Here is a 13,814-nt window from a genome sequence, read left to right as displayed (position 1 = left end):
TAAAAAATTTCCTGCTGCGGTCAACTTGGAATTACCCCCCATGTGCATTGTAAGGAGGGCAGATATAACATTAGCAGAGAGGGCTAGATTTGGGTGGGTAATATAATATTGTTTCTGTGCAGGCTAAACACTACCTGCTCTGTTTTTACACTGCAATTTAGATTTCCGTTTGAACACACCCAACCCAAATTTAACTCTCTCCTCCCCCCCTCCCCCTGCCCCTGCAGTGCACATGGCATACCTCCCAACTGTCCCGATTTTCGCGGGACAGTCCTGTTTTTTGGGGACTGTCCCGCTGTCCCACCCGCGGGCCGCAGTGTCCCGTGGTGTGGGGGGGCAGTTGGGAGTCTCTGTCTCTCGCTGCCCTGCTTAGCAGAGCAGCGGAGAATAGACGCTGTGCGCATGCGCACAGCGTCTATTCATTGGAGACAGAGGGAGAGGGGACATGCCAGCGGCTCACAGAGCGCTGGGCATGCCCCTTCAGTGACGAAAACGGGAGCGTGGCTCGCGATCGCGGTCCTCCCGCTAAGCCACACCCCCTTTTTGGGAGCGCGAGCCGCGCGTGTGTCCCTCTTTACAGAGGACAAAAGTTGGGAGGTATGACATGGTATTGCCCATTAGCTAATAAATTTGCTGCTGCAATCAGGTCTAAAATTACCCCTACAGATAAGTGCATGTTACTACAGAGGTATTATCTGGCAAGTACATCATATACGTGCAGTCAGGTCACCTGTCATATTCCAGTGAAAATAGCTGTTTTTTTACACTGATCTGTGTCATAGCAGATCAGTATAAAATGATGCTATTGTCATTGGAAAATTAAGTTGCAGCACACCGCTGCAAATGCAGAGGAGGTGAGAGGCACAGAGAGATCTGCCTCTCTCTAGCAGTCAAATGCTGCACAGAGCTGGGGGCGGAGCCACGAGTCAGGCTTTAACCCTGCATTGAAAACAGCACCAGCTTGAGGCAGCTCTGAGATGCGAGCCTTGACACAGGCTCTAAGGCACGCACCCTCAGTTATGCATAAGCTACCTCACTCGTCCCCCTTCCCCTGTGCTGCACTGAACGTGGGATACAGCCACAAGGAGACAGCTTCCTCATAAAGATCACCAGGTAGGTAAACAACAGTGAAATGCCTGATCCCCAGCTCTTATCACCATATCATCGAGCAGATACCAGGTTTAATGTTGAGGGCACCATAGTCATAGTGTGGGAAAGCTATCATTAACTGGCCCCAGCAAACATATAGCTGACCACTGCACTGCTGCTGAGGGGGGGAATTGTTTCATTAAAGAAACAATCTATTAAACGGTACAAGTGTTATTTGACTGCCCATGTGCAGACTCTTAGGGTTGTAACACTACACGCTTTACCCCGGATGGCAAAAAGCCGGACAAAGCTTATCCGGCAGGGTCCTTAACACACAACGGCTTTGAGCCGTGTGTAATGCTGTGCGCATGCGCAGCATTAGTTACGACTTGAAAAAAACGTTGTGTGTGAAAGCTCCCCTTCCCACACACGGTTCACGGCCTTCAAAGACGACGGCACGGCTCCGGCACGGCAGCCAGACCTTCCAGTGGATATGTCCGGCTGCAACCCGGCAGCCGGGTCCAGGGCAGTTTCTTGGGGCAGGCGAGCAGTGCAACCGCACTGGGCGCCCGCCGTGGCACTAACTGTGGCTCCCTGCTTCCCCCTCCTATTTCTCCCTGAGTAATCCACTCGGGGGCGGAGTTTCACGGAATGACGTGGTTGCGTCGTTACGTCACGACACAACCCCGTCACTCCGCGAAACTCCCCCTCCCCCCGAGCGGAGTACAGAGGGGGATCCAAGTTAGGAAGAGGGAAAGGCCGGCGCGAGGAGCGACTGGTGAGGCGGGCCGAAGAGCGGTAATCGCCTCTGTAAGTAATCTCTCTCTCTCATTGTGTAAAATGGGGACACCTGCCGTAATGTGTGAAATGGGGACTCTTGCCTGCCGTAGTGTGGGGATTTAATGTATCAAGGGCATTGCGGTGTGTGGCATAATATGGTGCAGGGGGCATTACTGTGTGGGGCTTAATATGGTAGAATTTTTTTTTCCTGTGGTGGTCGTGATCTGTTAGAGCAGGGTCAAAAACTGGATTGTAAGGTAGTCTTTTCAGATGAGGCCATGCCCATTTAAATGAGGCCACACCCATTTAGATGAGACTACGCTCCCTTGCCGTGCGCGCGCAAGTTTTTTTTTATCTAGGTGTGGGGGGGGCACATTTTTTTATGTCATGGGGGGGCGCATTTTTAAATCTCGCACTGGGAGCCAAATTAGCTAGAAACAGCCCTGGCCGGGCCGTCCGTGCAGTGTGAATGGACCCTACCCCTCACCCTGTTAATTATAGTGATGTGCACCGGACATTTTTCGGGTTTTGTGTTTTGGTTTTGCAAAACCTCCCTGAAAATTTTTTGTCGGATTTGGGTGTGTTTTGGATTCGGGTGTTTTTTACAAAAAACCCTCAAAAACAGCTTAAATCATAGAATTTGGGGGTCATTTTGATCCCATAGTATTATTAACCTCAATAACCATAATTTCCACTCATTTTCAGTCTATTCTGAACACCTCACAATATTATTTTTAGTCCTAAAATTTGCACCAAGGTCGCTGGATGGCTAAGCTAAGCGACACAAGTGGCCGACACAAACACCTGGCCCATCTAGGAGTGGCACTGCAGTGTCAGACAGGATGGCACTTCAAAAAAATAGTCCCCAAACAGCACATGATGCAAAGAAAAAAAGAGGCGCACCAAGGTCGCTGTATGACTAAGCTAAGCGACACAAGTGGCCGACACAAACACCTGGCCCATCTAGGAGTGGAACTGCAGTGTCAGGCAGGATGGCACTTCAAAAAAATTGTACCAAAACAGCACATGATGCAAAGAAAAATGAAAGAAAAAAGAGGTGCAAGATGGAATTGTCCTTGGGCCCTCCCACCCACCCTTATGTTGTATAAACAGGACATGCACACTTTAACGAACCCATCATTTCAGCGACAGGGTCTGCCACACGACTGTGACTGAAATGACTGGTTGGTTTGTGCCCCCACCAAAAAAAAAGCAATCAATCTCTCCTTGCACAAACTGGCTCTACAGAGGCAAGATTTCCACCTCATCATCATCCTCCGACTCCTAACCCCTTTCACTGTGTACATCCCCCTCCTCACAGATTATTAATTCGTCCCCACTGGAATCCACCATCTCAGGTCCCTGTGTACTTTCTGGAGGCAATTGCTGGTGAATGTATCCACGGAGGAATTGATTATAATTCATTTTGATGAACATCATCTTCTCCACATTTTCTGGAAGTAACCTCGTACGCCGATTGCTGACAAGGTGAGCGGCTGCACTAAACACTCTTTCGGAGTACACACTGGAGGGAGGGCAACTTAGGTAGAATAAAGCCAGTTTGTGCAAGGGCCTCCAAATTGCCTCTTTTTCCTGCCAGTATACGTACGGACTGTCTGACGTGCCTACTTGGATACGGTCACTCATATAATCCTCCACCATTCTTTCAATGGTGACAGAATCATATGCAGTGACAGTAGACGACATGTCAGTAATCGTTGGCAGGTCCTTCAGTCCGGACCAGATGTCAGCACTCGCTCCAGACTGCCCTGCATCACCGCCAGCGGGTGAGCTCGGAATTCTTAGCCTTTTCCTTGCACGCCCAGTTGCGGGAGAATGTGAAGGAGGAGCTGTTGACGGGTCACGTTCCGCTTGACTTGACAATTTTCTCACCAGCAGGTCTTTGAACCTCTGCAGACTTGTGTCTGCCGGAAAGAGAGATACAACGTAGGTTTTAAATCTAGGATCGAGCACGGTGGCCAAAATGTAGTGCTCTGATTTCAACAGATTGACCACCCGTGAATCCTGGTTAAGCGAATTAAGGGCTCCATCCACAAGTCCTACATGCCTAGCGGAATCGCTCTGTTTTAGCTCCTCCTTCAATGTCTCCAGCTTTTTATGCAAAAGCCCGATGAGGGGAATGACCTGACTCAGGCTGGCAGTGTCTGAACTGACTTCACGTGTGGCAAGTTAAAAGGGTTGCAGAACCTTGCACAACGTTGAAATCATTCTCCACTGCGCTTGAGTCAGGTGCATTCCCCCTCCTTTGCCTATATCGTGGGCAGATGTATAGGCTTGAATGGCCTTTTGCTGCTCCTCCATCCTCTGAAGCATATAGAGGGTTGAATTCCACCTCGTTACCACCTCTTGCTTCAGATGATGGCAGGGCAGGTTCAGGACTGTTTGCTGGTGCTCCAGTCTTCGGCACGCGGTGGCTGAATGCCGAAAGTGGCCCGCAATTCTTCGGGCCACCGACAGCATCTCTTGCACACCCCTGTCGTTTTTTAAATAATTCTGCACCACCAAATTCAATGTATGTGCAAAACATGGGACGTGCTGGAATTTGCCCAGATGTAATGCACACACAATATTGGTGGCGTTGTCCGATGTCACAAATCTCCAGGAGAGTGCAATTGGGGTAAGCCATTCTGCGATGATGTTCCTCAGTTTCCGTAAGAGGTTGTCAGCTGTGTGCCTCTTATGGAAAGCGGTGATACAAAGCGTAGCCTGCCTAGGAACGAGTTGGCATTTGCGAGATGCTGCTACTGGTGCCGCCGCTGCTGTTCTTGCTGCGGGAGGCAATACATCTACCCAGTGGGCTGTCACAGTCATATAGTCCTGAGTCTGCCCTGCTCCACTTGTCCACATGTCCGTGGTTAAGTGGACATTGGGTACAACTGAATTTTTTAGGACACTGGTGACTCTTTTTCTGACGTCTGTGTACATTTTCGGTATCGCCTGCCTAGAGAAATGGAACCTAGATGGTATTTGGTACCGGGGACACAGTACCTCAAACATGTCTCTAGTTGCCTGTGAATTAACGGTGGATACCGGAACCACGTTTCTCACCACCCAGGCTGACAAGACCTGAGTTATCCGCTTTGCAGCAGGATGACTGCTGTGATATTTTATCTTCCTCGCAAAGGACTGTTGGACAGTCAATTGCTTACTGGAAGTAGTACAAGTGGTCTTCCGACTTCCCCTCTGGGATGCCGATAGACTCCCAGCAGCAACAACAGCAGCGCCAGCAGCAGAAGGCGTTACACTCAAGGATGCATCGGAGGAATCCCAGACAGGAGAGGACTCGTCAGACTTGCCAGTGACATGGCCTGCAGGACTATTGGCTTTCCTGTGTAAGGTGGAAATTGACACTGAGGGAGTTGGTGGTGTGGTTTGCAGGAGCTTGGTTACAAGAGGAAGGGATTTAGTGGTCAGTGGACTGCTTCCGCTGTCATCCAAAGTTTTTGAACTTGTCACTGACTTCTGATGAATGCGGACCAGGTGACGTATAAGGGAGGATGTTCCTAGGTGGTTAACGTCCTCACCCCTACTTATTACAGCTTGACAAAGGTAACACACGGCTTGACACCTGTTGTCCGCATTTGTGTTGAAATTATTCCACACCGAAGAGCTGATTTTTTTTGTATTTTGACCAGGCATGTCAATGGCCATATTCGTCCCACGGACAACAGGTGTCTCCCCGGGTGCCTGACTTAAACAAACCACCTCACCATCAGAATCCTCCTTGTCAATTTCCTCCCCAGCGCCAGCAACACCCATATCCTCATCCTGGTGTACTTCAACAGTGACATCTTCAATTTGAATATCAGGAATTGGACTGCGGGTGCTCCTTCCTGCACTTGCAGGGGGCGTGCAAATGGTGGAAGGTGCAAGCTCTTCCCGTCCAGTGTTGGGAAGGTCAGGCATCGCAACCGACACAATTGGACTCTCCTTGGGGATTTGTGATTTAGAAGAACGCACAGTTCTTTGCTGTGCTTTTGCCAGCTAGCGAGAGGGAGAGGATGAGTGCTTCCATCCTCATGTGAATCTGAACCACTAGCCATGAACATAGGCCAGGGCCTCAGCCGTTCCTTGCCACTCCGTGTCGTAAATGGCATATTGGCAAGTTTACGCTTCTCATCAGACGCTTTCAATTTTGATTTTTGGGTCATTTTACTGAACTTTTGTGTTTTGGATTTTATATGCTCTCTACTATGACATTGGGCATCGGCCTTGGCAGACGACGTTGATGGCATTTCATCGTCTCGGCCATGACTAGTGGCAGCAGCTTCAGCACGAGGTGGAAGTGGATCTTGATCTTTCCCTATTTTAACCTCCACATTCTTGTTCTCCATTTTTTAATGTGTGGAATTATATGCCAGTATCAATAGCAATGGCCTACTACTATATATACTGCGCACAACTGAAATGCACCACAGGTATGGATGGATAGTATACTTGACGACACAGAGGTAGGTAGAGCAGTGGCCTGCCGTACCGTGCTGCTGTATATACTGGTGGTCACTGTCAGCAAACTGCAAAACTAAAATGCACCACAGGTATAGAATCTAGATGGATAGTATACTTGACGACACAGAGGTAGGTAGAGCAGTGGCCTTCCGTACCGTACTGCTATATATACTGGTGGTCACTGTCAGCAAACTGCAAAACTAAAATGCACCACAGGTATAGAATCTAGATGGATAGTATACTTGACGACACAGAGGTAGGTAGAGCAGTGGCCTTCCGTACCGTACTGCTATATATACCGGTGGTCACTGTCAGCAAAACTCTGCACTGTACTCCTCCTATATAATACTGCTGGTCCCCAGTCCCCACAATAAAGCAGTGTGAGCACAGATATATGCAGCACACTGAGCACAGATATGGAGTGTTTTTCAGGCAGACAACGTATACTGGTGGTCACTGGTCAGCAAAACTCTGCACTGTACTCCTCCTATATAATATACTGGTGGTCCCCAGTCCCCACAATAAAGCAGTGTGAGCACAGATATATGCAGCACACTGAGCACAGATATGGAGTGTTTTTCAGGCAGACAACGTATACTGGTGGTCACTGTCAGCAAAACTCTGCACTGTACTCATCCTATATAATAATGCTGGTCCCCAGTCCCCACAATTAAGCAATAAGCACAAATATTTTTGCATCAAGAATTCAAGATTAATAAACGGAGAGGACGCCAGCCACGTCCTCTCCCTAACATTTCCAATGCACGAGTGAAAATGGCGGCAACGCGCGGCTGCTTATATAGAATCCGAATCTCGCGAGAATCCGACAGCGGGATGACGACGTTCGGGCGCGCTCGGGTTAACCGAGCCATACGGTAAAATCCGAGTATGCCTCGGACCCGTGTAAAATGGGTAAAGTTCGGGGGGGGGGGGGGGGGGGGGGGTTCGGTTTCCGAGGAACCGAACCCGCTCATCACTAGTTAATTACAATACCGGCACGGGAAAAAGCCGTCCAGCTTTTTCCCGGCCGGCCTTACATGGCAAGATTTTATGTGACACGTTTCCAATTTGGTTTCATGTTGTGTATGGAGGTACTTCTCTAGTGGCATATAACACAGTACTGTCCACTTTACTGTCTTTTGTAAAAATGTATATATTAACAGTAGTCTATATTTTTATCTTTATGAATTAAATGTGTGTGGGGAGGGTTTGACGTGCGCAGTGACGTGTGCGGAGGTGGTGCTTGGAGATCAGATAATCTCTAAGTACCGCCTGTCCCTATAGTGTGAACGGATACCGGATCATATCGACTCGGCAACCTGTTCACACTGTGCACCTGACCCGGTAATAACCCGGCTTTATTTCCGGGTTGGAATACCAGGCCATGCAACACAGGAAATCGGAACATACCCCTTTCACACCGCACCTAAACCCATGTCAACCCGGCAATATACTGGGTTATTTGTGCAGCGTGAAAGGAGTATTACAGAGGCAGAGCTTCTCTTTCCCTTTGTGCTGGGTTTTATTAATAACTAATATGGAATCTATTAGCAAAATGGACAGAACCAAAAAAAAGATAAAAAATATTAGTGTTCCATAAGAAACTGGGCAAAAAGCATACTTACAGTGTATGGTACAATGACAGTGGGCTTAATTCAGACCTGATCGCAAAAGCAAAAAAAAATTCCAATGGGCAAAGCCATGTGCACTGCAGGTGGGGCAGATATAACATTTGCAGAGAGAGTTAGATTTGGGTTAGTTATATTGTTTCTGTGCATGGTAAATACTGGCTGCCTTAATTTTACCCTGCAATTTAGATTTCAGTTTGAACACATCCCACCCAAATCTACATCTCCCTGCACATGTTACATCTGCCCCACCTGCACTGCACATGGTTTTGCCGATTAGGGAAAAATCAGGTCTGAATAAGGCCCAATGTCAATGGCTGCCTGACTGTGTGCCAGAGTTGCTGGTCACTATATAAATGTACTGTACTGTACTGTAAGTGACTCTGGCCGGTGTGTACTGTGCCTAGCAATGGCAGTGCAGTCACTTGCGCTAAGGGATGTGTCCCTTAAGGCATATGCAGAGGCAGAACTCTGTGAGGCAACGGAGTCAGCTGCCGCCGGGCTCCTGCTTTGAAGGGGGGCACCTCTCCTCCTGTTCCGTGTGTTCAGCGACATTAATCAATTAAGTTAATTACAGCATCCGGTAACTCTTCCATAGCCGACTTCCCCACTAGCCACTACACCCTCATTATTATAGATATACTGGAAGCATGAGAATTCTAACTAGATGAAGTTATTTCTCTGACAATTACAAGTAACTTCATATAGTTGGAATTCTCATACTTTCTATGCACCAGCAGATATCTCCATCAGTAACAGAGGCAAAACTCTGGGAGGCAATGGAGTCAGCTGCCGCCGGGCTCCTGCTTTGAAGGGGGGCACCTCTCCTCCTGTTGCATGTGTTCAGCTACATTAATCAATTAAGTTAATTGACAGCAGCCAGTACCTCTTCCGTAGCTGACTTCCCCACTAGTCACTACACCTTACAAATCACATCTTCTTTATTATAGATACACAGGAAGCAGACACCTTACTGATGGAGCTATTTCCCCCTATAAAGGAAGGAAGTAACTTCATATAGTTAGAATTCTCATACTTTCTATGCAATAGCAGATATCTCCATGAGTAAGGTGCATGCTTCCAGTGTAATAGGTTGTGGGTTCTAATCCTGGGTATGACACTTGCAAATTAATTGTCAGAGAAAAAATCAGCATTGTGAGTGACTGAGCAGATCTATGTAGTGTGTGGCTGGACCCCTACATAGATCTACCTAGTTGCAACGGTTTTGTAGTAGCTTCATGTATTTAGAATCTGCAGGCTTGTTATGTAGGAGCAAATATATATATATATATATATATATATATATATATAGATCATACTTGCCTACCTGACCCCCTCCATGAGGGAGAAAATGTTCTGTTCCTGGACTTTCCTGGTAATGTATGATTGCCATCACCTGTGGTGAGCTAGTTAATTGATAAGAAAGGTGTTTCATCACAGGTAATTGCAATCATACATTACCAGGAAAGTCCAGGAACAGAGCATTTTCTCCCTCATGGAGAGGGTCAGGTAGGCAAGTATGATATAGATAGATATATTTATTTATAGGGGGGGGCACCAATATTTTTCTTGCCTCCGGGCAACTGGGACAAACTTACGCCACTGAAGTAAGGTGCATGCTTCCAGTGTAATAGGTTGTGGGTTCTACTCCTGAACATGACACTTGCAAATTAATTGTCAGAGAAATAATCAGCATTGTGAGTGACTGAGCAGATCTATGTAATGTGTGGCTGGACCCCTGCATAGATCTGCCTAGTTGCAATGGTTTTGTAGTAGCTTCATATAGTTAGAATCTGCAGGCTTGCTATGCAGGAGCAAATTATATATATATATACAAAACTGGTGAGGTCGGCACTCACTTATGTCGACATCTGCCTGGGTGCCGTCCTAAAGTCCAATGGATATCGAATGTGGTTCTAATAGAGAGGGGTATGCATCCATCCACTCATCATTTATATAGAACAGGAGGCACTCACAGGTCTTTGTAAAAGAGTGTATTCTCAAAAATTCAATAAAGTGATTGGCACATGCTGCCAATCACTTTATTGAATTTTTGAGAATACACTCTTTTACAAAGACCTGTGAGTGCCTCCTGTTCTATATAAATGATGAGTGGATGGATGCATACCCCTCTCTATTAGAACCACATTCGAGATATAGATATATATATATATATATATATATATATATATATATATATATATATATAGGGGGGCAACCAATATTTTTCTTGCCTCTGGGCAACTGGGACAAACATACGCCACTGGGCATATGCCAGTAGTCTGCACAGTCTACAACATAGTGCAGCCCTCCCCGACATGCTCTGTTGGGTTCATATATATGTAAATCTGTCTTTGATACTAGCCAGTGCCTCCCCAGCCATTTACCTCACCACATGTCACTGGTCTGCACCACTGGTCTCATCAGCACATGTTCTTTTCATAGGAACACCATCTTCCCTATTGCAAAATAGACATATATCCAGCGACCTCCGACACCATTACATCCTGCCGTTAAAATGAGAATTACCATTTTCTACCTTACCAATGAAGTGAATAAAATAAGAATATTGTAGATGCATCTGGAAAGTATTCACAGCGCTTCACTTTTTCCACATTTTGTTATGTTACAGCCTTATTCCAAAACGGAATAAATTAATTTTTTCCCTCAAAATTTTACACACAATAATTTCCATAATGACAATGTGAAAAAAGTATGAGATTTTTGCAAAATTTATTAAAAATAAAAAAAACTAAGAAATCATATGTACATAAGTATTCACAGCCTTTGCCATGAAGCTCAAAATTGAGTTTAGGTGCATCCTGTTTCCACTGATCATCCTTGAGATGTTCCTACAGCTTAATTGGGGTCTACCTGTGGTAAATTCAGTTGATTGGACATGATTTGGAAAAGCAGACACACCTGTCTATATAAGGTCCCACACTTGACAGTGCATGTTTGGGCACAAACCAAGCACAAAGTCAAAGGAATTGTCTGTAGACCTCCGAGACAGGATTGTCTAGAGGCACAAATCTTGGGAAGGGTACAGAAAAATAGTTGCTGCTTTGAAGGTCCCAATGAGCACATTGGCCTCCACCATACATAAATGAAAGAAGTTCAGAACCACAAGGACTCTTCCTAGGGCTGGCCGGCCATCTAAACTGAACGATCGGGGGAGAAGGGCCCTAGTCAGGGACGTGACCGAGAACCCAATGGTCACTCTGTCAGAGCTACAGCATTCCTCTGTGGAGAGAGGAGAACCTTTCAGAAGGACAATCATCTCTGCTGCTATTCACCAATCAGGCCTGTATGGTAGAGTGGCCAGACGGAAGCCACTCCTTCGTAAAAAGCATATGGCAGCCCACCTGGAGTTTGACAAAATGCACCTGAAGGACTCTCAGACCATGAGAAATAAAATTATCTGGTCTGATGAGACAAAGATTGAACTCTTTGGAATGAATGCCAGACGTCATGTTTGGAGGAAACCAGGCACCGCTCATCACCAGGCCAATACCATCCCTACAGTGAAGCATAGTGGTGGCAGCATCATGCTGTGGGGATGTTTTCAGCGACAAGAACTGGGAGACTAGTCAGGATAGAGGGTAAGATGAATGCAACAATGTACAGAGGCATCCTGGATGAAAACTTTTTCCAGAGCTCTCTTAAACTCAGACTGGGGCGACGGTTCATCTTTCAGCCGACAACGACCCTAACCACACAGCCAAGCTATCAAAGGAGTGGATTTAGGACAACTCTATGAATGTCCATGAGTGGCCCAGCCAGAGCCCAGACTTGAATCCGATTGAACATCTCTGGAGAGATCTAAAAATGGCTGTGCACCGACGCTTCCCATACAACCTGATGGAGTTTGAGAGGTGCTGCAAAGAGGAATGGGCGAAACTGCCCAAAGATAGGTGTGCCAAGCTTGTAGCATCATTTTCAAAAAGATTTGTGGCTGTAATTGCTGTCAAAGGTGCATCAACAAAGTATTGAGCAAAGGCTGTGAATACATATGTACATGTGATTTTATTTTTTTATTTTTAATAAATTAGCAAAAATCTCAAATACTTTTTTCAAGTTGTCATTATTGGGCATTGTGTGGAGAATTCTGAGGGAAAAAAATAATTTATTCCATTTTGGAATAAGGCTGTAACATAACAAAATGTGGAAAAAGTGAAGCGCTGTGAATACTTTCCAGATGCACTGTATATACACACACATTTTATATGTATACATACAACAGATGTACCACACATCACAGCATTTAGCATCATATAAACTGTATATAATGGACTGTACTTCACGGACAGCTATTATACAAGTAGCATATCATTGTGCCAGACGAGAGGATAATGCGCAGTATCTGGTGAGCAAGGGTGTAGTGCCATGTACCGGGCACATTCTAAGCCCTGAAACTCTGGCTCTGGGAGGTGGTGCTGTTCTCATCTATTTTACAAGGCTCTCACTCAAATATAAAAATCTGGAAGAAAAAATGTCTGAAAAAAACACACACAACCCCTCCCCCACATGAATCACAACCTCTCTGTGCTTCACAAACAGTTCTAGATAAGCAGAGAAATGCTAACAACTTGCCATTTTAAAAGAACAAAAATATCAACGTATGTGAGATTACAGCTGTATTTTAGGGAGTTAGGCAACAATAAATCCATTATTTCAGTTATAGTTCATGGTTTGTGTGTTTTTTATGACCGTTTACTGTAAAAGCATGTTAAATACATATAATAAGGAATGTTTAGATAATGGCACTTTTTTTTTTTCTATTGTCTCATTATTGCAGCAAGTATTGTTTGTGCGTGTGTGGAGAACCTGATCTTAATAGGCACCAACAATGGAATATATTTTTGTATTTCAGAATAGTAGTTTTATAGGACAATTTGTTTTTATGCTGCCCAATAGTTATTTCACACAAATGCATACTTGCCTACCTGACCCTCTCCATGACGGAGAAAATGCTCTGTTCCTGGACTTTCCTGGTAATGTATGATTGCCATCACCTGTGGTGAAACACCTTTCTTATCAATTAACTAGCTCACCACAGGTGATGGCAATCATACATTACCAGGAAAGTCCAGGAACAGAACATTTTCTTCCTCATGGAGAGGGTCAGGTAGACAAGTATGCACAAATGTTACAAACAAAAATAAAGAAGAAGCATCATTCTCATGGCTGAGAATTTGGGAGATCCTTGTAGCCTGAGCAGTGAATGGTTATAGAATATTCCTCCAGTCTACAGGCTGGGATATAGCAGTCGTTGTTTACACTTAATCATATAATACTCTGTAACCTTATACCACTCCAGAACATGGAATGTCTTTAAGGAAAGGGGGTTATATGAGGTCACTCTTGTACCTTACTGAATGCAAACACGTGTCTGGTCTGGAAAAACCTTTTCCATTTAGATCCACTTGAATGCTTTCACGGTGTTAAACGCTGGTGATAGGTACAAAATGCTCAACCGGTTCAATTCTGACGGACAAGGTTAAAAGGAAAAGACGACCAAAAAGCCCTAAGGAAATTTTGACACAAAGCTGCAATTCCAACAAAACAGCCCAAAGGCCCAGCAATCCAGTTACAGGTGGTAGAATAAGAAAATCCGAGCACTGACTTGGCTTCTTGAGAAAGGCTAAAACAGGATGCAAAAATTATTTTATAGTAAAAGGGAAAAAAAAATGGCTCTCATGACAGCAATGTGCTGAAATCATCACATTACTATTATCACAGAACTGTAGCAATGTATTTTCCAGGGAAAGATTCCTTGGCTCAAAAAAAAAAAAAAAAAAAAAAGAGGTCTTAGCAGAAATAAAGCTGCTTTTTGGAAATCTAACC

The 13,814-nt window shown here is 45.4% G+C and overlaps 1 protein-coding gene across 1 annotated transcript in view; it reads right to left on the bottom strand.

Moving 5' to 3' along the window:
- Positions 1 to 13,814, bottom strand: part of LOC134949855 (plastin-3-like) — a 170,778-nt gene that overhangs the window by 122,135 nt on the left and 34,829 nt on the right. The window lies entirely within an intron of this gene.

This window comes from Pseudophryne corroboree, chromosome 8, assembly GCF_028390025.1.
Source record: "Pseudophryne corroboree isolate aPseCor3 chromosome 8, aPseCor3.hap2, whole genome shotgun sequence".
Lineage (NCBI taxonomy): Eukaryota > Metazoa > Chordata > Amphibia > Anura > Myobatrachidae > Pseudophryne > Pseudophryne corroboree.
This window is presented reverse-complemented; position numbering and strand designations above follow the sequence as displayed.